This window comes from Oryctolagus cuniculus, chromosome 1, assembly GCF_051225735.1.
Source record: "Oryctolagus cuniculus isolate XC-2025 breed Fujian yellow rabbit chromosome 1, ASM5122573v1, whole genome shotgun sequence".
NCBI classification, from domain to species: domain Eukaryota; kingdom Metazoa; phylum Chordata; class Mammalia; order Lagomorpha; family Leporidae; genus Oryctolagus; species Oryctolagus cuniculus.
This window is the reverse complement of record NC_142867.1, coordinates 168,303,381-168,330,554: the sequence shown is the minus strand read 5'-3', so window position 1 is coordinate 168,330,554 and position 27,174 is coordinate 168,303,381. Positions and strand designations below refer to the sequence as shown.

Here is a 27,174-nt window from a genome sequence, read left to right as displayed (position 1 = left end):
TTTAACGTGGGTGCAAGGGTCCAAGTACTTGGGCCATCTTCCGTTGCTTTTCCCAGGCCATTAGCAACAAGCTGGATTGGAAGTAAAGCAACCAGGACACAAACCAGTGCCCATATGGGAGGCCGGCTTTGCAGGTAGGTTGTGGCTTTACATGCTGCACCACAAAGCTGGCCCTGGAGATAATTTTTTAAAAACCAGTAAGGGAGAGTATGGTTAGATTCCAGAACAATAACAAGGAAACATCTCAGCAAATGGCCTATACATGTTTCTAATCATTTAATTATAAGTAATAAGACACACAGAGGCCCTTTGTTAAATTCTTAAATTAGAAACACATGAAAGTCTTTTGCTTCATTCCCTTTATAATAGAAGATCCCGGGAAGTGCAGCTAAATTGTGTGTGTGTGTATGTGTGTGTGTAATTAGACTTCCATTGTTGTACTGATACTTGGTAATGAAAATTAGAATTTAGGTTATAAACTACTGCACTCTAATTTGCACAACAATGATCTCACCAGCGTGTACAACCAATCTACAAGGTCCCTCCTATTTTTTAGAAGGAAAAATTGAGGCAGTGAAAGCTGCAAAGCTTAGCTGACAACATCCTGTACGTGCAGGGCAGAGTGGGGAAGAAGTGCTACAACTTCTGTCCTTTCTTCTCAAGACATTTGTCCTCCAAATGCAGGTGATTCATGGAGGAAATGTGGTGAACCCATGTAAATGTTCCTGCAGATCACCCATATTGGTGCCTGCCCGTGTAGCTAAGCCAACGTTAACTATTTCAGGTCCAAAGAAACAAGTCCAGTCTTGCCCACTCGGCTGGGTCTTGAAGGGAAATAGAGGCACATAGCCTGAGGATGAGAAATGCAGCTTTCATTTTAGAAATGGGCTAAGAGCAAGAGCTAAAGAAAGGACGAGAACTGTGCGGAGCCGGCAGTTTATCTGGGCCCAGCCTTCACAGCCGTATCAAAGTCACCACCTACTGAGACTGGGCCCCGGTATCTGGAATGAGATGAATGGGAGCGCAGGTGAGAATGGGGTCGGGACTCAGGGGTCATAAGCAGCGGGAGGGTGGAGTCCCTGTGGGGGCCAGCAGGAAAGTGGGCCCACCCTGTGGCGTGGTCAGCCTGGAGGTGGGATGGAGGTAGCCTGCGGGACCCCTGCCTGCTAGGAAGGCCTGGTTGCAAGCTGAGGGGAGGAAAGGTGCAGATCAAAGTTCTGGCCAGAGCACCCACACCTGTTTGTTTTCAGCAGGGCGGCTTGGTCACGGCGAAGAACTTTTCGAAATAAAGGGAGGTTTGTTGTGCGTGTAACAGCTCGATGGGAGGCCTTCCTTCAGTCCCTTTCCTCCCAGCTCTGGCCCCCACCACTCCCCAACTCCTTGTTGAGAAAACAGGACTTCTCAGCAGGGTCCATGGTGGGACAAGCGCTCTATCCGGCCTTCCACCCCTTTTTACAAGGAAGGGGGTGGAACCCCAATTAGATATACAAATGGGGTGGGGTCTTAGTAAGCACCTCGGTCCAGGATTTCTTTTTTTTCTTTTTTATTTTTTTGACAGGCAGAGTGGACAGTGAGAGAGAGACAGAGACAGAGAGAAAGGTCTTCCTTTACCGTTGTGTTATGCCCGCAGTCCGTGGTCCCCCGAAAATCACACCACCAGAGACCGAAGTTGAAGCCAATTAGCAGGGTCGTTTTTATTACGAGTTCGAACCCGGGTCTCTCTGTGCCTCCAGGAGAGGAAGCCCCCGAGAAGCCCCGAGCCCAATTCTTACAGAGCTTTTATTATCATGTCCAAGCAGGCTTTAGGGGAATGCTATAGATCAAGTTGACACTTCTAAGTCCCGAGACACTTGCCGCAGACTCCAGGGTAGGGGTTGGTTGTTATCTCAAGCTTTATACCTCCCTTTTACATTCCTGGACCTGGGTCAGGGTTGGGTCACCTCTGGCCAGGTGGAGGGAAGGGGGAGTGTAATCAACTTAATGTAGTTACTGGATTACTTAGCTCAACGTCTAACATAATACATATATAAAGTCAAAGACACTTAGCATTGCTTATTATTACTACTAGTTGCCTAATAAGCTAATGTGATTACACTTTAGGTTACATTAAAATAATAATATTTTCTAGCACTATTATAATGGATAATAAGGGCATAGTAAAAGCTGGTTGTGCAGGTGTCTTCTCAGTTGGTTCACCCTCCAATGGCCCCTGTGGCCGGCACGCTGCGGCCGGCACACCGTGCTGATCCAAAGCCAGGAGCCAGGCGCCTCCCCCAGTCTCTCATGCGGGTACAGGGCCCAAGCACTTGGGCCATCCTCCACTGCCTTCCCGGGGCCACAGCAGAGAGCTGGACTGCAAGAGGGGCAACCGGGACAGAATCCGGCGCCCCGACTGGGACTAGAACCCAGTGTGCCGGTGCTGCAGGCGGAGGATTAGCCTATTGAGCCATGGCTCTGGCCTCGGTCCAGGATTTCACAGGTGTCTCCCGGGAAGGCAGGGATATCAAACCAAGAGTTAAAGAGACAGCGTTACTTTGCAGTGTTCGAGAATTCCAAATCACCTAGACTGGCTTCCTGCCTATTTATCTCACATCACAGGCATGGGGAAAGGAAATAAGGGTGGAGGAGCGGGGTGGATGGGAGAGGATGAATTGGTCCCTGGCCTTAAACAATAAAAAGCAAAAGAGGGGACACAAGAGACAGAGAAGCTCTGTGGACTCAGAGGAGACAGATGCTAACTGCCCTCTCCTTCCTGGGGAGTAGGGGATGCTGAACACACACCCCTGAGGTTGGGAAGTGCCTTACAACAACTCTAGTACCTGTTTCCTCCACAAGTTTCTTTTTTTCTTTTAAGATTTATTTTTATTTATTTGAAAGACAGAGTTACAGAGAGAGGTAGAGACAGAGAAAGAAGTCTTCCATCTGCTGGTTCACTCCCCAGATGGCCGCAACGGCTGGAGCTGTACCGATCCGAAACCAGGAGCTTCTTCTGGGTCTCCCACATGGATGCAGGGGCCCAAGGACTTGGGCCATCTTCTACTGCTTTCCCAAGGCACAGCAGAGAGCTGGATCAGAAGAGGAGCAGCCAGGACTAGAAGCAGAGCCCATATGGGATGCTGGCGCTTCAGGCCGGGGTGTTAACCCGCTACGCCACAGCGCCGGCCCCCAGAAGTTTCTGAGCATGGGAGGTTCACTGGTTCTCCCATGCTGGGGGGTGCAAAGGGCTTTGATTTTTCTTAGGGAGGAAGAAAATGAGAACACCTGAGGTCCCAGGCTCCTGAATCCTTAGGGATTACTGATGACCCTGGGGACTTTGAGTGATGTGGAAGGAAGGGAAGCAGAGGCTTGGAATACCTGGGCCCTGACCAGAAGTCACTAGCACGAACTGAACCAGGCTGGGACCAGGCACATTCCTCCCAACTCCCAGATGGCAGAGTCACCTGGAAGAAGAGAGATATGAAAGAGATAAGGCATTGAAATTTTCAAATGGTGTTCATACTATCTGTTCCTCAAAACGTTAAGCATAGGGTTATGACTCAGAATTCCACGCCTGAGTATATTCCCAAGAGAAAAGAAAATATCTGCACAAAAGTACATAGTAACATTATTCGTAATAGCCCCAAAGTGGAAACAAGCCAAATGTCCTGAGACTGGAGAATGGACAGATGAAAGGCAGTGTGTCTACGCGATGGAATCCGAGTCAGCCTCGAACAGGAATGAGGGCTGACACATGGGAGAATGAGGACACACCTAGAAAACATTATGCAAGCTGAAAGAAGCCAGTCACCAAAGACCACTTATTGTATGATTCCATTTACATGAACTATCCAGAACAGATAAAACCACAGACAGAAAATAATTAATGGCTAGGCAGGCGTTTGTGGCATAGCAGGTTATGTCACTGGCTGTAGTGCCAGCATCCTGTATGAGCACTGGTTCAAGTCCTGGCTGCTCTGTTACCAGTCCAGTTCCCTGCTAATGTGCCTGGCATGGCAGCAGAAGATGGCCCAAATGCTTGGTCCCTGAAACCATGTGGGAGACCTGGATGGATTTCCAGGCTTCTGGCTTCCGTCTGGCCTAGCCCTAGGCGTTGTGGCCATTTGGGGACTAAGTCTCTCCCACTCTGTCACTCTGTCTTTTGAATACATAGGATATGTTTTAATATGTATTTATTTATTTGAGAGAGTTAGAGAGGGAGAGACAAAGAGAGAGATCTTCCATCTACCGGTTCACTTCCAAGATGGCTGCAATGAAGCCAGGGGCCAGATCTCCCATGTGGGTGCAGGATCCCAAGGAGTTGGACCATCTTCCACTGCTTTTTCAGGACATTAGGACAAGCTAGATTGGAAGCAAAGCAAAGGGGACTTGAACCGGTGCCCGTATGGATTGCTGGCATAGCAGGTGGCAGCTTTAGCTACTGTACCACAATGCCAGCCCCATAGAATATATATTTTAAAAGTAACTGTTGCTTAAGAACAGGAGGTAGGAGGGAAAGTGCAGGGGTGACTTCTAAAGGGTAAGAGGTTTCATTTAAGGATGATGAAAATATTTTAAAATGATTTTAGTATTGGTTGCTACGCAGCTCTGCATATATTAAAAACCAGGGCCGGCAATGTAGTACAGTGGGTAAAGCTGACACTTTCAATGCTAGTATCCCATATGTGGGTGCCTGCTTGAGTCCCAGCTACTCTGCTTCTAATCCAGCTCCCTGCTGATGTTCCTGGGAAAGCAGAGGAAGATGGCCCAATTGCTTGGGCCCTTGCGGCCCATGTGGGAGACCTACAAGAAGCTCCTGGCTCCTGGCTTTGATCTGACCCAGCCCTACCCAATGTGGCATTTGGGAAGTGAAGCAGCAGATGGAAGACCTTCTCTCTGTCTCTCCCTCTCTCCAACTCTGCATTAAAAAAAAAAAAAAAATAGGGGCCGGCACTGTGGTGTAGCAGGTAAAGCCACTATGTGCAGTGCCAGCATCTCATATGGGCGCCAGTTTGAATCCTGGCTGCTCCACTTCCTATCCAGTTCTCTGCTATGGCCTAGGAAAGCAGTGGAGGATGGCCCAAGTCTTTGGGCCCCTTCACCTGCATGGGAGACCCAGAGGAAGCCCCTGGCTCCCGGCTCCTGGCTTTGCAGCTCCAGCCTTGGAGGCCAATTGGGGGGGGTGAGTCAGTGGATAAAAGGCCTCTCTCTCTCTCTCTGCCTTTCCTTCTCTGTGTAACTCTGATTTTCAAATAAATAAATAAATCTTTAAAAAAATAGAAAGGTCTAATTGAAATGAATGAATTGTGTGGTATGTGAGTGGTATCTCAGAGACTCTCAGACAATAGGGACCAGATGGAATTGCAACAAGCAATTTGTGGATTATGAGGTTGGGCTGAGCTAAGATACAGGTTAAAGCCCTGGCCTGAAGCCATCTCATATGGGCACAGTTTCGAGACCCGGCAGCTCCACTTCCAAACCAGCTCTCTGCTGTGGCCTGGGAAAGCAGCAGCAGATGGCCCAAGTCCTTGGGCCCCTGCACCCACATAGAAGACCCAGAAGCAGCTCCTGGCACCTGGCTTTGGATCAGCACAGCTCCAGCCGCTGTGGCCAACTGGGGAGTGAACCAGCAGATGGAAGACCTCTCTCTCTCGATCTCTCTCTCTCTCTCTCTCTCTCTCTGTGTGTGTGTGTGTGTGTGTGTGTAACTCTGACTTTCAAAGAAATAAATCTTAAAAAAAAATAAAGTGTGGGAGCTGATATCCATGTGGAGAGTGGAGGTCATCTGTACCCTGGTAGCCCTGAGCAGCTATTGAGAGAGGTTGAAGGAAGAAGCAAAGGAGACAGGCAGCCCTGACTAGAATCCTGGCCCTGATCCCAGGCCCCTGTCAAACCTGGGTTGTGGGTCCAGCCTCAGGTTGACCAGATGCCTGTGTGCACTGACAACACTTACTTAAGTGAGTCCCTGTTACTTCAAACAGTTGTAGCAGTAGCAGGGGGCAGACATGCCCGAGACCCACTGCCGCATGCTGCCCTGGCTGGGCCTTGTTTGCAGGGTGGTGGAGGAAGTCAGACAGGAAGGACCTAAGGAACCAGACACTCCAGACACTGGTAACATCTTCCCTTTTTCTTGGTTCTGACTCCAGGAAACCAGAGGGAGGCCAGACCATGTTTCCCAACATGGAGGCAGGCTGAAGACGAATCTGGGGTGGGCAGAGCCTGCCAGGTCCCCCAGGGATGGTCAGGACTACAACATGTTTCTGGAATAAACAGAGGAAGCCCTGTACCTCCTGAAGCCTGGACCAACATCCTTTGGCCTTAAGACCCGGGGAAGCAGATAAAGTGCTTGGACCGAGTGGAGGTGACCTCACAGCCCAAGTCAGGTAAAGGAAATCAGAGGGTTTCACAATGACTCTTGATTTCAACTCGGTTTGTTTCTTTTTGTTTTTTTAAGTAAAGTGATGATTCATCTCTTCAAATGTCGTCAAAGGTAGAGGGGAGGCAGCTGACTCATGTGTTGGGGTCAGGTCAGTTGTTCCCAAACCTGGCTGTATATCAGAACCCCCTGGGGAACTTTAAAAACAGAGGGGTGCCTGGGCAGTGCCCCTGACCTCCTGGTTCAAAATCTCCGGAGGTGGGGCCCAGGAATCTGCAGTTTTGGAATCTCATCAGGCGGTGCTGAAGTAGCCAGCCCTCTCTAACTGGTGGATGGCTACTAGGGGAAACTTGGGTCTGACGACACTGGTGACAAGACTCTGAAGAGAAGTGAATTTAAGGGAGAAAAGGAAGGTGAGGATCCAAAGACAAAATGACCATTTCAAGATGTGGTTTATGTCTGTACATGCTTCTTGGAGTTTCTTTCTTTTTTTTTTTTTTTTAAGGAAAGATTTATTTATTTTATTTGAAAGGCAGAGAGAGAGAGAGAGAGAGAGGGAGGTCGGTCTTCCATCCTCTGGTTTATTCCCCAAATGGTCACAATGGCCGGAGCTAAGCTTATCTGAAGCCAGGAGCAAGGATCCTCTTCCGGGTCTCCCATGCAGGTACAGGGGCCCAAGGACTTGGTCCATCTTCCACTGCTTTCCCAGACAAAGCACAGAGCTGGATCAGAAGTGGAGCATCTGGACTCAAACCAGTGTCCACATGAGATGCCGGCACTGCAGGTAGCAGCTTTACCCACTATGCCATGGTGCAGGCCCCTGGAGTTTCTTTCACTAAAATGAGCTGTGGTTATCATTCTCAATTTACCAGTGAGGAAGGAAACAGAAGCACTCTGATATAAGTTGGTCTCTTCGAGGGCAGCAGAGTCAATGGCAGGTCTCATTTTTGGACACCATGGCAACTGGTTAGAGGGGTGGAACTACTTGAAGGCAGACAGAGTGGGTGTCTTGACCTGGAGGGCGGAACAGCGGCATCTGGCTGGCTTCACTTCCTCCTCATTGTGTGACTTGATGGCTATGAGCCCTGGTGGTAAACTGCCTGAGCTAGAGACAGGGTCTTGTAAATGAGATTGTATAATTTACATAGAATGCCTGGAATTTTTGAATTGGTAATTGGAATAAAATCAGGCCTCTTGTCTTAGTGACTTCTTTATTTAATGACCATACTTATTCTAAACATCATGCCAGGTAAGGCAGGAAATAAACAAGAATCTGCACGTGTGGTTCCCCCTACCTATGTGTCTGGGATCACAAGGCCACTTAGTTGTAATTTCTGGTTTCTCATTAACAGAAGCATGTTTATTTACTGAGTAACATTATGTTCTAGGAACTGTGGATACGGAGCTACATGCCCCCAGTGTCTCACATCCAGTGGGGAGAAGGACAAATGAACAGAGTGATAGCAGGTGGTAAACACAGAATCGGAGAAGGCCCAGTGTCTTCCAGGCTGCTCCGACAACCTGCCCTGTGGGGGGTGCTGGGGCCTGTATCTCTGTCTGAAATGGGAGTGGGTGGTGATGGTGGGGCAGAGCATGCGCTTCCACAGAAGTAGCTGCTATGTCTGTATAAGGCATAGAGAAGGGACTAATTCTAAGCAACATGGCACAGGAAGACTCGGCCAGTTTATAAAAGAGGAAACTGAAACTTAGAATAAATAAGTAAAAAAGTGGTCAGTGGGAGGCCAAAGAGACTTCCAGAACAACAGTGGAAAGAGGATGGAGTCCTGCTCTCCACTGGCGAAAGACGCCTCTGCCCTCCCCACTCCCCTCTGGCTCCCCACCCCCACTCCTTCTTGGCCCTCAGCACCTTCGTCTCCTGCAACACAGGTAAGGAGCAGCTGAGACAAGATCATGGTCAGCGAGTTAGAAGCAGATCTCTGTTTACACTTTCCTAGCCAGAGGCCTCAGTACCTGACATCCTGTCTCAGTCTGTAAACGGTGAATCAGAAAGGACTAGCTTTTAGGGATTCTGTGCAGATTAAATGAGTTGATGGGGGCCCAGCACTGTGCCATAGCAGGTTAAGCCAGTTTAAGTCCAACTGCTCCACTTCCAGTCCAGCTCTCTGCTATGGCCTAGAAAACCAGTGGAGAATGGCCCAACTGCTTAGGCCCCTTCACCCACATGAGAGACCCAGAAGAAGCTCTTGGCTCCTGGCTTCGGATTGGCCCAGTTCTGGCCATTGTGGCCATTTGGGGAGTGAACCAGTGGGTGGAAGACCTCTCCCTCTGTCTCTCCCTCTCTTTGTCTGTAAGTCTGCCTCTCAGGTAAACAAATAAACCTTGTCTAAAAAAATGAGTTGATACACAGAAAAGACTTAGAACCAGGGCCTACTGGCCCAAAGTAAGCAAAGGAAGTAATCAACAGAGTGAAGAGACAACTGACAGAATGGCAGAAAAAGCTTACAAGTTGCTTATCTGATAAAGGTTAAATCCAGAATACATAAGGAACTCAGAGCTAGAACTGGAAGCACCACATGATCCAGCAATCCCACTAGTGTGTATGTATCCCAACGAAGAGTAATCATTATATCAAAGACATGATTGCACTCTCATTGCAACACTATTCACAATAGCTAAGACATAGAATCAACCAAGATGCCCGACAACAGACAACTGGATAAAGCAAATGTGATATATACATAATGGAATAGTAGTCATTAAAAAAGAATGAAGTCTCAATATTTTCAGGAAAAAGGACAGAACTGGAGGACATCTGTTAAGTGAAATAAGGCAGACACAGGAGACAAATACTGAACGTTCTACCTGATAAGTGGAAACTAAACAAAGTTGATTTGGATGTAGAATAGTGACCATAGCAAGTACCAAATCACAGTTAGACAGAAGTAAGTTCTATGGCCAGCACCGTGGCTCACTTGGCTAATCCTCCACCTGCGGCACCGGCATCCCATATGGACACAGGGTTCTAGTCCCAGTTGCTCCTCTTCCAGTCCAGCTCTCTGCTGTGGCCCGAGAGGGCAGTGGAGGATGGCCCAAGTGCTTGGGGCCCTGCACCCGCATGGGAGACCAGGAGGAGACACTTGGCTCCTGGTTTCAGATTGGCACAGCACCGGCCGTGGTGGCCATTTGGAGAGTGACCAATGGGAGGAGGACCTTTCTCTCTGTCTCTCTCTCTCACTGTCTATAACTCTACCTGTCAAATAAAAAAATTTTTTAAAAACTTTAGTTTTTTCAGAGTACAAAAGTACATATTGTATCACTGTAAAATATTTCCTAAAAATTTCTTTTAAAAGTTTTAAAGAAGAAAGTAAAGATTACCTAGATATCCAACCCCAGAGATAATCACTGTATGTGTTTTGATGAGTATTATTCTCCATAGTAGCTCTCTGGACACATCTATATGAATGCAATTTTAATATGTGCCATTATAGGGTTGGGTGTTATGGTAAAATGGGTTAAGCTGTTGTTTGGCAAATCTGCACCCCATACCTGAGTGCCAGAGATCAAATCCTGACTCCACTTCCAACCCAGCTTCCTACTAATACACCTGGAAGGCAACAGATGCTAGCCCAAGTACTTGGATTCCTACCACACATGTGGGAGACCTGGATGAAGTTCCTGCCTTTGGCCTGGCCTACCTGGCTATTGTGGACATTTGGGGAGTGCACTGGTGGATGGAAGATTTGTTTCTCTATCTTTCCCTGTGTGTCACTCTGCCTTTCAAATAAATAAAACTTGAAAAAAATGCCATTACACTGAAATGCAGTTCAGTGGATTGCTCTTATCACTCATCAAACAAATTGGCCTTAAAAATCTATTTATTTGAGGGGCTGGTGCTGTGGCATGGTGGATAAAGCTGCCTTCTACAGCATTGGCATCCCATATGGATGCCAGTTCAAGTCCTGGCTGCTCCACTTTTGATCCAGCTCCCTGCTAATGGCCTGAGAAAACAGAGGAAGATGGCCCAAGTGCTTGGGCCCCTGTACCTATGTGGGGGACCCAGAAGAAGCTGCTGGCTCCTGGCTCCAGGTCAGCCAGATTCTAGCTATTGAGGCCATTTGGGGAATGAACCAGTGGTTGGAAGATCTCTGTCTCTCCTTTTCTTTCTCTGTCTGTAACTCTGCCTTTGAAATAAATAAATAAATCTTTTTATAAAGCTATTTATTTGCGAGGTGTGTGGGGGGAGAGAGAGACAGATTGAGACTGAAATTGAGATTGAGATTGAGAGAGGAAGCTCCTATCCACTAGTTTACTCCCCGAACGCCTACAACAGCTGTGGCTGTGCCAAGGACAAACTAGGAGCTGTGAACTCAGTGCAGGCAGGTCTCCCTTGTGGTTGGCAAGCCACCGCTTGCCCTCTCTCAGAGTGCATGTAAACAGGAAGCTGGACTTGGAAGCGGAACTGTAAGTTGAACTCAGGCTCTCAATATGGGATGTGGGCCTTCCAAACAGTGTCGTAACCATGAGGTAAAACTCCCACCCCAGTGGGCGTCTTTCAGTGTCAATAATTATGGAGCCCATGATTGTTTATAAAAGGCTGTCAAATATTGCGCTGTATAGAAACAGCATAATTTATTTATGCCATTTCGTAAGGATGATCATCGAGGGTGTTTCCAATCTTGCTGATATTACAAAACAATGGCACCATGAAGTGGCCTCTGAACCAGCTCTGGCCCCATGACTGATTATTCCCTTGGGACAATTTGCTGAAAGTGGATCAAAGGGTCTGTACCAAAAGACACCTGTCCCAGTGGGGCAACTCCCATTGTGAGTAAGCTGATTGGCTAGTCAGCTAGTTCAACAGGACTTAGAGGGACATACCTTTCACAGCAACACATGACCCAGGTGTGGGAGGACAAGAACCAAGGCTCATCTGAGCGAGGACAAGTATCTGGGAGCCGTCCCCACCCACAGATTCTGACATGTTCATTTGCTAACAGGTAATTTTTCAGGTCAGAGTGGGGCCTCTATGGGAGAATTTACTGACTCCTTTACCACCATGGCCCTGCCATTTCTCTGAATTTCTGGCTTTTCTAGGAACTCAGGTTAGGGAAGTTTGGTTGGCTGAAAATGTCACGTAACTTTTGAGGAAGCTCCCAAGGGTATGATGTTCAAGGGTATTTTGCACCTTTCTGGGGTAGACTTTTCCAATCCTCAAACTTTATAACTGACAGTGATCCTGAGTATTTCCTTAGAAAATGAAGTTGGGTTTCGAGATAATGAACAAGGGTGGGGGCCGGAGGATCCATCAGCTTTGTTGGCCAGAGAGTAGGGGGAGGTGCCCAGAGGGTGGGAGGATGTAGCCACAGAATGGACTACAACAGGGCTTGGCCAGCTCAGGCTGGCTTCCGAGCATACGCCTGGACCCCCAGCCTGAACCAGAGCTGTCTACACAGGTCTCTGCCACCTCCCTCCCTGAGCACCTTGATGCACTTCTACAGTGGAACACTCCAACACACAGGCTTGGGCGGGTGAGAGGTGATCAGGAAGGACAGGAGAAAGTACAGTTTGCTACTCTTGTCAGTAATTTTTTACTGAAGAGAGAAGCAGTTCAGGCTGAGCATTCTTGTCTGAAAGGCTTACAACCAGAAGTATTTCAGATTTTAGAATATTTTGGATTTTGGAATATTTGCATTGACTTTACCAGGTGAGCCTCTCTGATCAGAAAAATCCAAATTCCAAAATGCTTAAAATTCAAAACTTTTTGAAGATTGTGTCATTTTGGATTTCCACGCATTTGGACTTCAGATTTTCAGATTGAGGATCTACCTTTCACACAGGCTAACATTCACAGAGGTCTAAGTATTGCCAGAAGAGTTCCACGTGCTTTCTGTGCAATAACCCATTTCACTCTCATAACAACCATAGCAGCTAAGTACTCTGTTTACATTTTATAAATCGGGAAGCTGAGGCACAGAGTTTAGACAAATTGCTGAAGGTTTCATGCTGAGTAAATGAGAGAACTGACATTTAGCCCCATTATCTGGCTCTGAGTTTTCTTTATTTGCTACTGCTTCTCTTCATTATTATGGTATTGCTTGGAATAATGGGCACCTGTGAGTCCATCACCAACCTGACACTTCCAAGCTAAACAGAAGCACACGTGTGTGTGTGTGTGAGAGAGAGAGAGCGAGCAAGCTGACTCTAGAGAAGCTAATGGGATCAATCTTGAGCTAGCTGATCCTAAGAGGATGATCAAAATCTGATTAAACATTAGATTGGATGGAGCACCACCTGGCCTGGGATGAGACCGACAAAGGCATCTTTAGGGATAGGACAAGGGGATTGCAGCTGAGGGTTTGTGATGTTATTTGTTTTTGTTTTAAAATTTATTTTTTACTTATTTGAAAGCCAGAATTACAGAGAAGAGAAAGAGAGAGAGAGATATCTTCCATCTACTGGTTCACTCCCCAAATGGCCGCAAAAGCTGGGGTGCCCAGGGAGGTGACCACACGTGCGCAGAGTTTTCAAGCCATCATGCATGGACAGGAAGGAGATGGGCATGGCTGGGAGCGCTGGTCTGGAGAGCGCACAGGGCACAGTGAGATTCTACTGTAGAAATAGATACCAGAATATTCACTCTCTCCATACCCACACTGGGAAGTCAACAGCCCTTCTCCCCTACTAAAGATTTTAAGGATAATCACAGAATTTTAACTTGACACAGCTCACTTGCAAAAGACAGTTGCCATATCTTTTTTTAGGGGTGTGTGTGTGCCTGTGAGTGCATGTGTACATGCATGTACATGCATGTATATATGTACATTCATTTCTGGTAACCTCTGGAAGTTCAAACCAGAGCAATCTCATGGTCGCCCAGGTCTCAGAGGAAGCAGCTCCTGTCTTACTTCACCCTCTCCATATTCACCCCTCAGTTCCTCAATTATAATTCCACCCTTCAGAGCCACCAAACTCGATGCTTTCTCAGCATCTCCTTTTCCCATAAGTTGGAAAAAAATACCATAGATAGATTTCTTTCCAAGCTCCATGACCTACATTCATCAATTGCTCTCAGCAGCACTTTGAGTTTTCTGGATCTGCTTTCTCTAAAATCCCAAACTGTCTTCACAACTTAATACCTGTAATCAGCCCATTCAGAAACAGCAACGTTCTTGGCAAAGGACGACATGTCTTCTTTTTGGGCCATGGGATCAAACTATTTCTGGAACAATCCCTGTCCCTCCTATCTTGGGATTCTAGGACTAGCCAGGATATCCAGAAAGCATTGAAGACAGTTTACAAAGTTTATTAACATAGCCCAAAAGAGCACAGATGAGCAATGGGGCTTTAGGGGAGTGAAACAAGTGCAGAATAGCCTCCTGTCTCTGGGCACAAGCAGGCAGGTATGTTGCCTATCTGGAGCCGCAGGCTTGCCGCGCCCGAGCTCCTGACCGTGCTCACCCGGCTCTTGAGACCCACCACCAGCTGCTTTTCTTGCTTCCATGCCCCTGTGGTGCTTCCTCCACACCGCAGCAGAAGTGACCTCACAACACAAGCTGGATTGGACATCCCTCTATGTAAGATCTTCAGCCACTTGCTACAGCATTCAGAACAGAATCCATCCTGTTCATCAAGGACCTCAAGAAAGGCCCAACTTTCCCTTCCTCATGACCCTCAGCCACTCTGGCCTCCTTTTTGCCCCTTAAATTTGCAAACTTCAATCCAAACCCTAAAGCTTCTACACATAGTGAGCCAGCCTACTGCTGGGAGGCCTTTTGTATGGCCAGCTCAGTCACTTGTCCCACCCATGCTATTTCAAGTTGGTACTTTGCTCTGTTCTTTTAGCTTAACACCTTTATTGATTGGTACTGTTGCACTACATGGCAGCCCATTTGAACAGTACATATTTCCACACTTACTTCCTGACTTCCAACTAAAATGTGAATTCCATGGGAGCAGAAATCATTTTGTTTTGTTCCCTTTTATATCCTCAGTATATAGCTTGAAGCTTGACATGTAGCAAATGCTCAGTAAATATTAGTTAATAAAGTTAATAAAGAATAAAATAGGCTCTAAGATTTCTGAATCAATATTGGACAATTAATAACATTTCCAAGATTAGGGAATAAAGCAAAACAACTTGCTACTTGGGGAAACATAACTATTTGGCATTAAGTTCAAAGGAAAATTTTTTTCCCTGGGGTTTCTTGGAAAGCACTAGGTAACAGAATGAAAGGTTCATCGTCAGTTATGTCAGGCTATATACTCAATGACCAGTTTCAAAAAGTTGTTTTATTAAAATAATCTCAATAAAGGCAAACCACATCATAGATACTGTGATTCAATGTACTTTTCCTTGCTAGGATACCAGTACCAATTTGGTGTTGTCCAGATGTTCAGCTAAAACCAACTCTCATAGCTCTTTTACCATTTCCAAACCTGGCTGAAAAAAATCTCCCACTGAGATTCTCTATGCTCTTTTAGTTCAACTATCGGTATGAAGGCCTCCCAGTAAAACTTGAAAACCATGTGTTGAAGACAGCACAGACAATGTCCATCTAAATTTCTGAGGAGTTCACAGAACAGACTGCCCACCCAGGTGGATATTGACTGTCCCCTTGTTTATAAGAATTTTACTCAATGCCCAAGATAGGATATGTATAACATGTATATTCTGTTACCAACAATAGATATACTCTTTTTAAAAAAATGTATTCAAGTTATACAAGTTTCATGTATTTCATATATACAGATTGAGGAACATAGTGATACTTCTCCCCCTACCCTCCCTCCCGCCCATACTCCACCCCTTCTTTCTCCTTCCTCATATATACTCCTAACAATGTGATAGGCACTCTTTTAACTTCTTTATACATATTAACTTAAATAATTATCCTATGCTATCCTTGGCTCCACTAATCATTGATGAGGAAATACGTATAGATGCAGAGAAGTTAACTAACTTACTCAAGATCAGATAAATAGGAAGCAGTAGAACCAGAATTCAAAGCCAGGCCGTATGAAGTCGAGAGCCCATGTTCTCAATCACTGTACCATTCTTTTTCTCTAATATTGGTTTGTTAAATTTTTTGTTAAGGTGGGTGCAAAAATAACTAAAGCAAACATTAGTCTTTTTCAACATGTTTGTTTCCCAGGACCAAGTAAAACACTGTGACATCTGGCATGGGTTAATCTGGGTCTCTAAGACATGTTTCTCAACCAGTGTTTGGTAAAGGTAGGTCTATCAGCATAACCTTTGTTTCACCAGTTTGCTCCTCAGGGATGTGTATCTGGGGATAAGGGTGGGAAGAAGAGTTTGATCTGGCAACTGGCCCAATTAGCATCTGCATGGTGGAGGATGGATGCATTTATTTCTTTTAGCCTAACAAATCCAGGTAACAATGTCTGAAAAATAGTGAGGAGGGGCCAGCACTGTGGCACAGTAGGTTAAGCTTCTGCCTAGGGCACAGGCATCCCATATGGGTGCCGGTTCTAGTCCTGAGTGCTCCTCTTCCAATCCAGCTCTCTGTTATGGCCTGGGAAAGCAGTGGAAGATGGCCCAGGTACTTGGGTCTGCACCCACTTGGGAGACCCAGAAGAAGCTCCTGGCTCCTGGCTCCTGGCTTCAGATTGGGCAGCTCCAGCCATTGTGGCCATTGGGGGCATGAACCAGCGGGTGGAAGACTTTTCTCTCTGTCTCTCCCTCCTACTGTCTGTAACTCTATCTCTCAAATAAATAAATAAATAAAATATTTTTACAAAAATGGTGAGGAAAGCAGCCATCCAGGATCTCTGGATATTTGAATTTAATGATCTAATTGAGTTGATATATTAAAAAAAAAATCTCCCGCCACAGTAACTTTTGACAAAGTGTCAGATATGAAACCCAGACTCTGCCAGATATCCTGGATATGAGGGACTGTCCCATGCCATTACTTTGTCATCTTATGGTTTCAATGAGGCATTGATTACCAGTCTAGGTAGCCCAGTGGAGTCCGGGCGCTCTTACAAGGCAGGACTTGTTACTGTGTCCCCTGTGGCCAAATCTGGCTGACTGCTCATTATTATGAAAATGATTTTTACACTGTTTAGCTTTGTTTTGTACTTTTATACTACAAGGGCAGAGTTGAATAATAGTAACAGAGACCACAGAGCCTGCAAAGCCTGAAATATTTTCTATCTGGCCCTTCGCAGAAAAAAACCATGCCCCCCTCTGTTATACAAGACTAGGGAGAAGGAAGGATGAGGGGTAGTTTGGGGTCTGATGGTGTAGATTTGACTGGGGAGGTCAAGTGTTCAGACTTTATCTTTCAGTCAGAGTGAAACTACCTAGGCCCTCCTGACCAAGAAAGTCCTGTGATGACATGACTTCATGAGGATTGACTGGCTTAATCATAAATGCTGAGAAAATGGAACTAAGAACAGAAGACAGGGACCACTGTTAGGAAGTGGCTGAAATTATTCTAAGTGAGGTGGTTAGGGTCTGGAGCAGCCTCTGTTGGTTATCCACCAACGATCACACCCACCTCCCATAAGGGCGCCTGACTTGTTCAGGTACCCTTCTTCATGTGATCTGTGGGAAGATGCTCTCACCACTGGTTCTGGTGTAACTCCTTCCAGCAATTGTTATAGGAGTGGGTATAGGATCTGATCCTGGCCAGTGAGACAGGAGATGTGGCCTGCTGGGTGTAACCTAGAACTGTGAAAAACATCTTGACTATGGAGTTAACCTGTAAGTAAGGAATGGCCAAGAAAACTGCAGGGATAGAGCCATTCTGCCCGTATATTTCTTGCTTAATGAGATAAGATCTTCTTTATTAGTTAAGGCAATACAAATGTCCTGATAGAAAGCCTGAGGGATGACAGTAACAGTGAATTCAAAGAAAAAAGAACTGGAACAAGAGATTCCATGAAAGGTGATTAAGTCAATATTAAAGCTGCACCATGCGGAAAGAATAAAGAATGAAAGATGGTCCTGATTTTTTAGCTCTGGCGGCTGGAAACTTGACAAGCTACTAACAGAAATGGGGAAATGATGGGCATAGCTCACTTTCTATTTTGGGCAAGTCACAGCCTCGTAAGTGAGCCGGTCTGAGGCTAATAGACAGCCCAACAGGGGACCTGCTTTGCATATTGCTACGTGACTCTACTGCTAACTTGTGAACATGAGCTAATTCAAGTATGAGCTCCTTCTACATTGCAATTTTGGGCAAACGTTATAGAGGTCACAGCTAAATACAATAATCATTTTTAAATTATACATTTTTAAATGATAGTACAAAGGGCATCCTGTACTATGGTGATTGCCAGATTGAAATAAAAATCATTTCTTTCTGGAATTCAAATACCCATGGTAATTGCAAGGCAAGAGTGGAGAATTTTTTCTAAAGTCAAAAGTCTCTGAATTTGTAAGAGACAAAATATTCACTGAAATACACATAGGTAAGTGTAATTTAATTTTTTTCATTTTCTTAAAAATACATTAAATCCTATGTTCATCTGTTTTTAAAATAATGCACAAGGAAGAGAAAATATATTTAATAAATAAAATAGATGATGAAAGCTATGGAGAGACAAACATAGAGAAGAATAGAGACTGATAAAGATGGGCTAAGGAAGGGGAAAGCAGTGGAAAAGGGAGATGGGAGTATGTTTTGCATTTCATAAATACCCATAGGAGGGATGCCTCAATGGCTGTGCTGGCAATGATTAGGGACACAGGTGAAAAATCACAACCTTGAGTACTGTCCTAGCCCCAAGAGGCAAAATTCACATTCATTAATACTGTCTTAAATTTTTCTAGGCATAAAACAAATGAGCTGATCAATGCAACAGAACAAAACTCATAAACAGATATACAAAAGCACTGCAGAAAGTTCATGGGGAAGTGAAATTTAAAAATAAGTTTATTTTAGTTCAACAAATCTTGAAATTCATGCATAGTTTTTTCATAATATACATTTCCGCAAGGACCTCCTGTATGGATAGATTTAAAAAAATTTTGCAGGGCTGGTGCTGTGGCTTAGTAGGTGAAGCCTCTGCCTGCAGTGCTAGCATCCCATATGGGCATTGGTTCAAGTTCTAACTGCTTTACCTTCGATCCAGCTCTCTGCTTACGGCCTGGCAAAGCAGGAGCTGATGGCCCAAGTCCTTGGGCCCCTGCACTCATATGGGAGACCTGGAAGAAGCTCCTAGCTCCTGGCTTTGGATTGGCCCAGCTCCAGCTGTTGCAGCCATTTGGGGAGTGAACCAGCAGATGGAAGATCTGTTGCTGTCTCTCCCTCTCTCTCTGTAACTCTGCCTTTCAAATAGAATAAATAAATCTAAAAAATTTTTTGCATCAAAATAAACTTACCTTTTAATTCCATTTTTCCATGAACTTTTTAAGGCACCCTCATAGATCGTTGGACAGACAGGTAGGTAGATATGTAGGTACATGATAGATAAGACTTATAGTCACATGATTTTTGAAAAAGGTGACACTACATACAGCAGGGGAAAGGACATTAATTTCAATAAATGCTGTAGGGAAAACTGCATATTCATGTGAAAAAGATGTATTCTACACCAGATACAAAAATTTAATTCTAGAAGGATTACAAAGAAATAAGAATTTAGAAGAAAACACGGAAGAATCATCATAACCTTTGCATTAGTTTTCCATTACTATAATGAAGTATCTGAGTCTGAGTACTTCATAAGGAAAAGAGATTTATTTAACTCACAGTTTTTGAGGACAAAGTTCCAAACGGCATGGTACCATCTCTGTGAAGGTCCCCATGGCTGTGTCACCTCATGGTGGACATCACAGCAGCAGGAGCCCTGCAGAGGAAGATAATCACATCACAAGACAGAAAGCCAGAGCCTGGGGAGGCACCAATCCTGCAGCCTCTCCCCAGGCCTACCTCACTTAATGCTCCCATCACCTATCAACATCACCACATTGAGGACCCAGTTCCTAAAACATGAACACTTGAGGGAGATAGATTCAAATTATAGCAACCTCGGTGGAGCAAAGTTTGCTTAAATGTGAACCAAAAGTGCTAGGCATAAGGAAAAAACATTGGTAGATGGGACTATGTAAAATTAAAAACTTCTGCTTGTCAAAAAACAAAACAAAACAAAACAAAAAAAAAAAAAAAACAAACTGTTAAGAAAGGGAAAACACAGTCCAGGAAGTGGGAGAAGATCCTGTCAGTTCGTATATCTGACAAAGGACTTGCATCTAAAATCTGATAAGCATTCCCATAAAGTCAGTCAGATGACAACCCAACAGAAAATAGTTCAAACATCTGAAAAGATATTTCATGAAAGCTTGGTGTCAAAGGGTAGATAAATATAAGGAAAGGACCCCTACTCAGTTAGTTATTAAGGTAATACAAATTAAAACTATAACGTGATACACCTCTGTATCCACCAGAACAACGAAAATGAAAGAAACAAGAAATACTAAATGTTGGTGAGAATGTGGAACAATTGAAATTCCCACACACTGCAGATGGGAATGGAAATTGGCCTGATTTCCAACAATTCCATACTATGACCCAGAAATTCCACTCTTGCATCATACCAAAGATTCAGCAGTTATACCACTAGGTGTATACTCAACAGAAAATGAGTTCAAAGATTCCTCAAGACACATACTAGAGTATGTATAGCAGCACTAGTTACATTGAATCCATTGCTGAGAGACAAAAATATACAAAAAAGAAAGTCAGTCTGCTTTTCGAGTTGTTCAGCTTGAGGGCACATCTCACACCACATTGATCCAGTAGTACTGAACTTTGAAATCTCTTCATTAACATGACTCAAAATGATTATTCAAGTGTAACATACTCTCAGGTTTGAGAGCATGAAGTCAAACTGTGTTTGCATCCAGGAACCATAATCTATAAGCAGCCTGATATTGGTCAATTTACCTAAGGTTCTATGTTTCCTTTTTTTTTTTTTTTTCATCTGTTGAGAGGAAAAAACAATACTTTCCTTATAGGGTTTTTGGAATATTTCATTTAATATTCATTTATCAATATACTCAATATACTCAAAGCACATAGGACATGGTCTAGCATGTAGTAAATACTTAAAAAAAAACATTAAAAAAACTTCGTATCTCTCCCATGTGTTCTAGTGCCACTATACAACACTAGAACAGATGGAACGACAAACATTCTGTGCTTAGATTAGAATCAATGAGGCACCGCAACACATGAAATAATTTACAAAGATTTGAGAAAATCTGACTCAAGTGGTAGAGAGTATAAAGGGTGGGCTCAGGCTGCTTTAATTATTTTCTGGTGCCGCCAGTGTTTCTATCTATGTTTCTGACAGTTTTTATTTGCGTTTTGTCTTGCTTTTGGAGGAGGAGGGGCTGTGTCCCTATATCATAATAGTACATTTCAACCTTCATGTTGGCGAAGGCAGGGAGGAAGTCTACACCATTCTTGTTCTCCACAACATGTAATGGATACAGTAGGCACTCAATACATGCTTAATGAAGAGGGGAGGTTTTTATAGAGTGCTCTTCACTGTGCAGTTAAACCAAGCCAGGCCATTGTTTTGCTATATCTTGTTTTTATTTTGACCAAAGAACAGACAGAAATATTTACCTCTAGGAATCCAAGGGGAAGATGCTTTTCACTAGGAAGGCATTCGTTGTAAAATTAGCAAAGAATGAAACATAGCTTTTTTTTTAAGATTTATTTATTTATTTGAAAGTCAGAGTTATAGAGAGGCAAAGGCAGAGAGAGAGAAAGGTCTTCCATCTGCTGGTTCACTCGTTAGATGGCAGCAACGGCCGGAGCTGTACTGATCCAAAGCCAGGAGCTTCTTCTGGGTCTGCCACGTGGGTGCAGGGGCCCAAAGACTTGGGCCATCTTCTACTGCTTTTCCAGGCCATAGCAGAGAGCTGGATCAGAAGAGGAGCAGCCAGGACTTGAACCAGCCGCCCATATGGGATGCTGGGAAGGCAGGCGGTGGCTCTACCTGCTATGCCACAGTGCTGGCCCCAGGAGACATAGCTTTTAAAAGCAAAACATGGCTTATCCCAAATAAACATTTACTAAATTATTCCTAAATAATTTACATTACACTGCATAAGTAACTTCAGCTTATGGTAGCTTAACATTTACTGACACAAACTACCCAGATGACTTAAAAAGGAATCCATGTCAGAATTTTAAATACGCAAATGAAAAAAGAGAAGAAATTCTAGTTAGTTTTGGCATCATGAAAAATTCCAAAATTTTTGCCTTATCAATTAATATCTTCCTCCTGGCACAATTTTGATCCATAATTACTTTAAGATAGAAAAGTTTAACCTTTAGCTTTCTAAGCATTTTTTAAATTTCAAACAATAAGAATTTTAAGTCCTCCATCATGGTACTACTCTGGCCAGATTTATAGTTCTTAGATCTTAAAATAGTTTAATAAACCATTTTTTACATGGACACACAAATTTTCTGTGGGCTTCCTGAGTACCTGGCATGGTGCCAAGCACTTTAGATCGGCAACCTTAATTAGCCCATATCCCATTTGACCCACAAATATACAGGCCTGGTGAGGTTACTGACAATGTTATGGTCAAACAGCTATGAAAAGTAGAACGTGGGCCTGATTCCAGGTCTTCAATGCACTCTCTCATTCTTCCCAATACATGTACATTTCTCAATATGGCTACATTGATCTTAGTCAAACCGCCAAGAAGCGATTAGGTCCCTTGGAATGAAGCAACTCCCAGAACAGTGAGTTTCCTGGTATGCAAAACAAAGTGTTTTCTGGTTTTTGTGGTTTCTATTTTATTTTTTTCTGCAATTTTCGCCTAGGTACCTGAATCCTTTAGCCAAGTTTTGCAGTCCCCAAACACCTTCAGTGTCCTTGAAAGAGCATTTTATTGGATCTCAAAGACATCAACATTCTCAACTTCCTCCAAGCTTGCTAAGTCAGCTAGTCCAGAAAGGTGACTGACAGATGAAGCCTGTTCTCAGTCATGTGCTAGGCGATGTTTTCTTCATCATGTAAGCGTGATGTGGCATCTTCTTTAACTGTCACAATAACAAAAGTCTTTCTGATCAGTTTCAGTTATGTAAATTTTGTTGTCCTTTGAGTAACTTCCCTGTGATCTATTTTTCTCCACTGCAGAACATTGAGATGAAAACAATTTTTGGTGTGCGGCAAAGAATGATGCTTGATCTCAATGTGAACAGACAGTTTCCCATCAAGAAGCCAAGACGCTGTGAGGGGAAGCCTGGGTTTGGCGGATTTCCATAGTTATCCATAGTCCCAAGAATGCTGAGCGAAATCTCATCTTTCAGATATGTCAAAACTTCACTTAGTTCAGAGTCTGGATAAATTTAAGTTGGGACTATTCTCACAAATTTCGCCAGGGTCCAAATGTCTTAGTTGTCTAATGGAAGCACAAGCAATGGGTTGATTGGGTCTATTTTTTTTTTATAATAAACAAATAAGTAGTGTTATTTGTTATCATGCAAATCTATAGCTTCTCAATCAGAGGCCATAAACAAACAAATCATACTCCTAAATACTAGAACCTATGCGGGGAGGGAGCCCAATCAAAAAAATGGGAGAAAACTAAACAAAACAATTATATCATTCACTTGAGTTCAAGTTCAGACTGAAATCCAGGGATGGCAGAATTTAGTTGTTTAAACTTCTTTATCTCTAACATTTATATTTGTTCTGTGTTGATGAGTTATCATTTCTTTAAATGTGCATGAAAGCCACTAGAAAGGCAAATAATTGAGCTCAGACTTTTAAGAGCTTATATTTGAAATAGGTAATGTGTTCACATAGTTCACAAACCAAAAGTCATAAAAACTTACACAGTGAAATTCTCACACTAGGAACCCAATGTGCCACTCCAGGGCTAAGCAGTTTTATCAGGTTATCACGCACTGTTCTAGATACATATTCTTGCAAATGCAACCAAATATGCATCTATCCCTTTTCAAAAAAATGCCAAATTCATATCTGGAAACATACATACTATATATGATGTGCAAATTAAGTGTACAGTCATATTAAGTACTCAACACACAAGTTGTTTGTAGTACACATGTTCTATATCTAATACAGTATAGCATGCTGTACTGTTTTATATCTTCTTTTTTCACTTAACAATAAATATATCTTGCATATCTGTTCTATATCAGTACAGAAAGCATTCCATCTTTGTTTTTGTGGCTGTCTACTGTAATATTCTATTATTTCATGTGCCACCTCATTTATTTAACCAGTTCCCAACCAATGAACATTTGGGCTATTCCAGAGTTTTCCTATTATGAATAAAGATGCCAATTTGTACTATGAGGATGTAGCTGAGAGGTAAATTTCTAGAAGTGGAATTGCTGAGTCATTGCTAATGGTGATAGACATTATTAAATTACCCTCCCCAGAAATTGCACCAATTTCTAGCAATATAAAGGATCACAGAATTTTTGGGGTTGTTAAATTTACCCTCTATGCAAATGACAGAAGCTGCTTTCTGTACCATCAGATGTGGGCATATTCTCCACTCTGCAGCCTCCAAGTAGGGTCTGGCCACCTCTGTAAACACTTTCTACTTCCTAGAATCTTCTGTGTCTCAGTCTGTTTTCTGTTGCTACATCTGAGGCTGGGTACTTTGTAAGGAAAAGAGGTTTAATTTGCCTCACCATTTTGGAGGCTGAAAAAGTCCACGTTGGGAAGGCTGTGTGTGGGGACGGCCTCCCACTGCATCCTGACACAGTGGATGGCATCTCAGGACAGGAGGGCTTGTGGTAGCAGCCAGGGGAGTTCACAAGGGGAGAGAAACCCAACTCACTCTAACAACCAGGATAGCTCATCGAGTCCCATGAGAGTCCTGCATTCTGTTGAGCCCTTACTCTCCACGAGAATGGCAGTCATCCCTTTTCAGACTTAAACATCTCCCCAAGGCCCCAGCACCTCACTCCTGTTACACTGAGGATCAGCCTTCCAGCACATCTGTGAAGCTTTGTTGGAAAAACCCCATCCAAAGCCATAGCACTCTCTACTTCATAGCATTTATTGTTCTCTCTTCCCATTATTTTGAGATATTTTCTTAAAGTTTCCTATCCTCTGTTAATTTCTCATTAATTTATATATTGTCTCCTCAATTATAAACTGTAGGCTTTATAAGGGCATAAACCATATTGAATTTTTCTTTGAATCCCTCACAATATTCAGCAAAATACTTGATCTGTAAATGTCCAGTTAGGAAATGTGACTCTTTGAATGTTTCAAAGGAATATGGGAAATTGTAATGAAATTTCAGGTATGAAATAGTACACTCCGTGTCTCAACATTTACACTGACCCGCAGGCTACAAAGAAAGAGAGAGAGAGAGCAGAGGCAGAGGGAAGTGCACAAAGAAAAATCAGATTGCTACGCAGAGATATGCCACAATCCTACCACAAACCCTTGTTCTGGTGAACTCATTAACTTCTTGAGAATTGTCCAGCCTAAAAATGTTGGCACTGAAACACTGTCCTGCCAGTTGTACTAGCGTCCTCATCATCCTCAGGGATCTCAAAGCATTGAACGTGAGGACGCGTGATGCTCTAGTCCGGACCGCAGCCTAGAAGTGAAGCAAATGTAAAGACTGGGTGGTCTTTGCCCTTCTTCAACCAGGACATTTCCAGCCATTTTCTCAAACCTATCCCTGCAGTAGAAGTTAATGGGAAAGGGTAACACAGGATGTAATCAGCCCTAAGTGTGTTCACAGCCTCACCCCAGGGGCCTACAGGGGGAGTGAGGGGTGCTGCTGAGTCTGCGCTATTTCCCACATGACAAATACTCTCCTACTTCTAGCCAATCGAAATGGCCAGCCACCCTCTGATCTGCACCTTGCAGCAGCTGTAAAACCAGCAGACTCTCACCCTGCTCCCTATAATAATATCCTCTGAGCCTGTAAGAGAGGTCTTTGGTCTCTGGGATTGGGAAGCCCTCTCACCTGGGGAGTCGCCTCTCTCCTTTCCCATTCTTTCACCACTGCATTTTTAATAAGAGGTGTTCCTTCAGCAAAGACAGGGTCTTATCATCTGACCTCTCTATCCCCTTTGGGTCATCCCTTGGATTGTCTACTGACCTGAAAGTCTCTGATGCAGGAGCACGTCCTAGGGTCATGAGTGAGAGTCCACTTCGTACTGTTGATCTCAACCAGATTCTCCCCTTGGTAAGACAGGGCGGGCTGCTCTCATACTGCACAAAAAGATTTTCTAGAAAAGTCACTTGGAAGGGAATCTACCTTTACTTATACTGCCTTCTTGAATGGAAACACACACTAGGAACTTCCTGCTCATCCAATTGCAATTTTCTGCATGAGAATTTTCAATCAGATCCTAAATTTATGAAAACTGGAGCCAAAATATGATGGTTTCCTAACAGTTAAGACACTGAAAGATATATGTGTATTTTCAGGTGGTGTTTGGCCACTTACTCTCCACTCAAAATTAATGCCATATTCTTTTTTTTTATTATTATTTTTTGACAGGCAGAGTGGACAGTGAGTGAGAGAGACAGAGAGAAAGGTCTTCCTTTTGCCGTTGGTTCACCCTCCAATGGCCGCCGTGGCCAGCGCGCTGCGGCCGGCGCACTGCGCTGATCCGATGGCAGGAGCCAGGTACTTCTGGTCTCCCATGGGGGTGCAGGGTCCAAGTACTTGGGCCATCCTCCACTGCACTCCCTGGCCACAGCAGAGAGCTGGCCTGGAAGAGGGGCAACCGGGACAGAATCCGGCACCCCGACCGGGAATAGAACCCGGTGTGCTGGCGCCGCAAGGCGGAGGATTAACCTAGTGAGCCGTGGCGCTGGCCCAATGCCATATTCTTACATGCATCAATTGCAAATGGTGTTAACTTTTCTGTTGAGAGAAAAGATGTTAGTAAATTATCAGCAAAAATTACAATAAAAACTTTTGCTTTAAAACTTCCTTGTAATATCTTTATTGTTGTTGCTTTTTTAATGTTCCAATTTTCCTTTACTTTCCTGATATGCAAAACCCTCCAGGTAAACACAGTACCTTTTCCTGACACACCTCATTGTCAGCTCATGGCATTAAATGGAATATAGTTTGTAATCCCAGCCTGTCATATGGTAATAATCGATAAATTGAAATTACATGATTTCATTAATAATAAAATCCCATGATTGACAATCACTTCATTTGGTCAAACCTTAACTTCTCTTAAAATAAATAAAATAAAATAAATAAAACTTCTCTTAAATAAAGAGGAAATGCTTAAGTTATAATAGGGATAAATTTGTTTACTGTATTTCCTTGAAACTGTGGGAGCCTGGGATAGACATAAATTGTAAAAATAGAATATATCTGGCTGGCGCCGCGGCTCAACAGGCTATCCTTCGCCTAGCAGCGGTGGCACACCGGGTTCTAGTCCCGGTCGGGGCGCCAGATTCTGTCCCGGTTGCCCCTCTTCCAGGCCAGCTCTCTGCTGTGGCCAGGGAGTGTAGTGGAGGATGGCCCAAGTACTTGGGCCCTGCACCCCAAGGGAGACCAGGAGGAAGCACCTGGCTCTTGGCTTCGGATCAGCGTGGTGCGCCGGCCACAGCGGCCATTGGAGGGTGAACCAACGGCAAAGGAAGACCTTTCTCTATGTGTCTCTCTCTCTCTCACTGTGCACTCTGTCTGTCAAAAAATTATATATATATATATATATCTTTGCCCAGGGAAATCAACAGTGCAAAGTTGACTTTGAATTCTCAGGTTGAAAATAATAATCATCTATATTTTCTAAAATGCTAGGATTTTAGATAAAAATATATTTGGTTCACTTATGGCAGTCACATGCTTATAAAAGAGACTGTAGTACAATTTATCCAGGATATGGCCC

General features: G+C 44.0%; 1 long non-coding RNA gene across 1 annotated transcript in view; it reads left to right on the top strand.

Annotated features, from left to right (window-relative positions):
• Positions 1-6,138: 6,138 nt before the first annotated feature.
• LOC149128754 (uncharacterized) overlaps positions 6,139-27,174 on the top strand; it is a 31,457-nt gene continuing 10,421 nt past the window's right edge. Inside the window, exon 1 of the long non-coding RNA XR_016210224.1 lies at positions 6,139-6,359. This is a non-coding gene — a long non-coding RNA (uncharacterized LOC149128754). The remainder of the gene's footprint in view (positions 6,360-27,174) is intronic.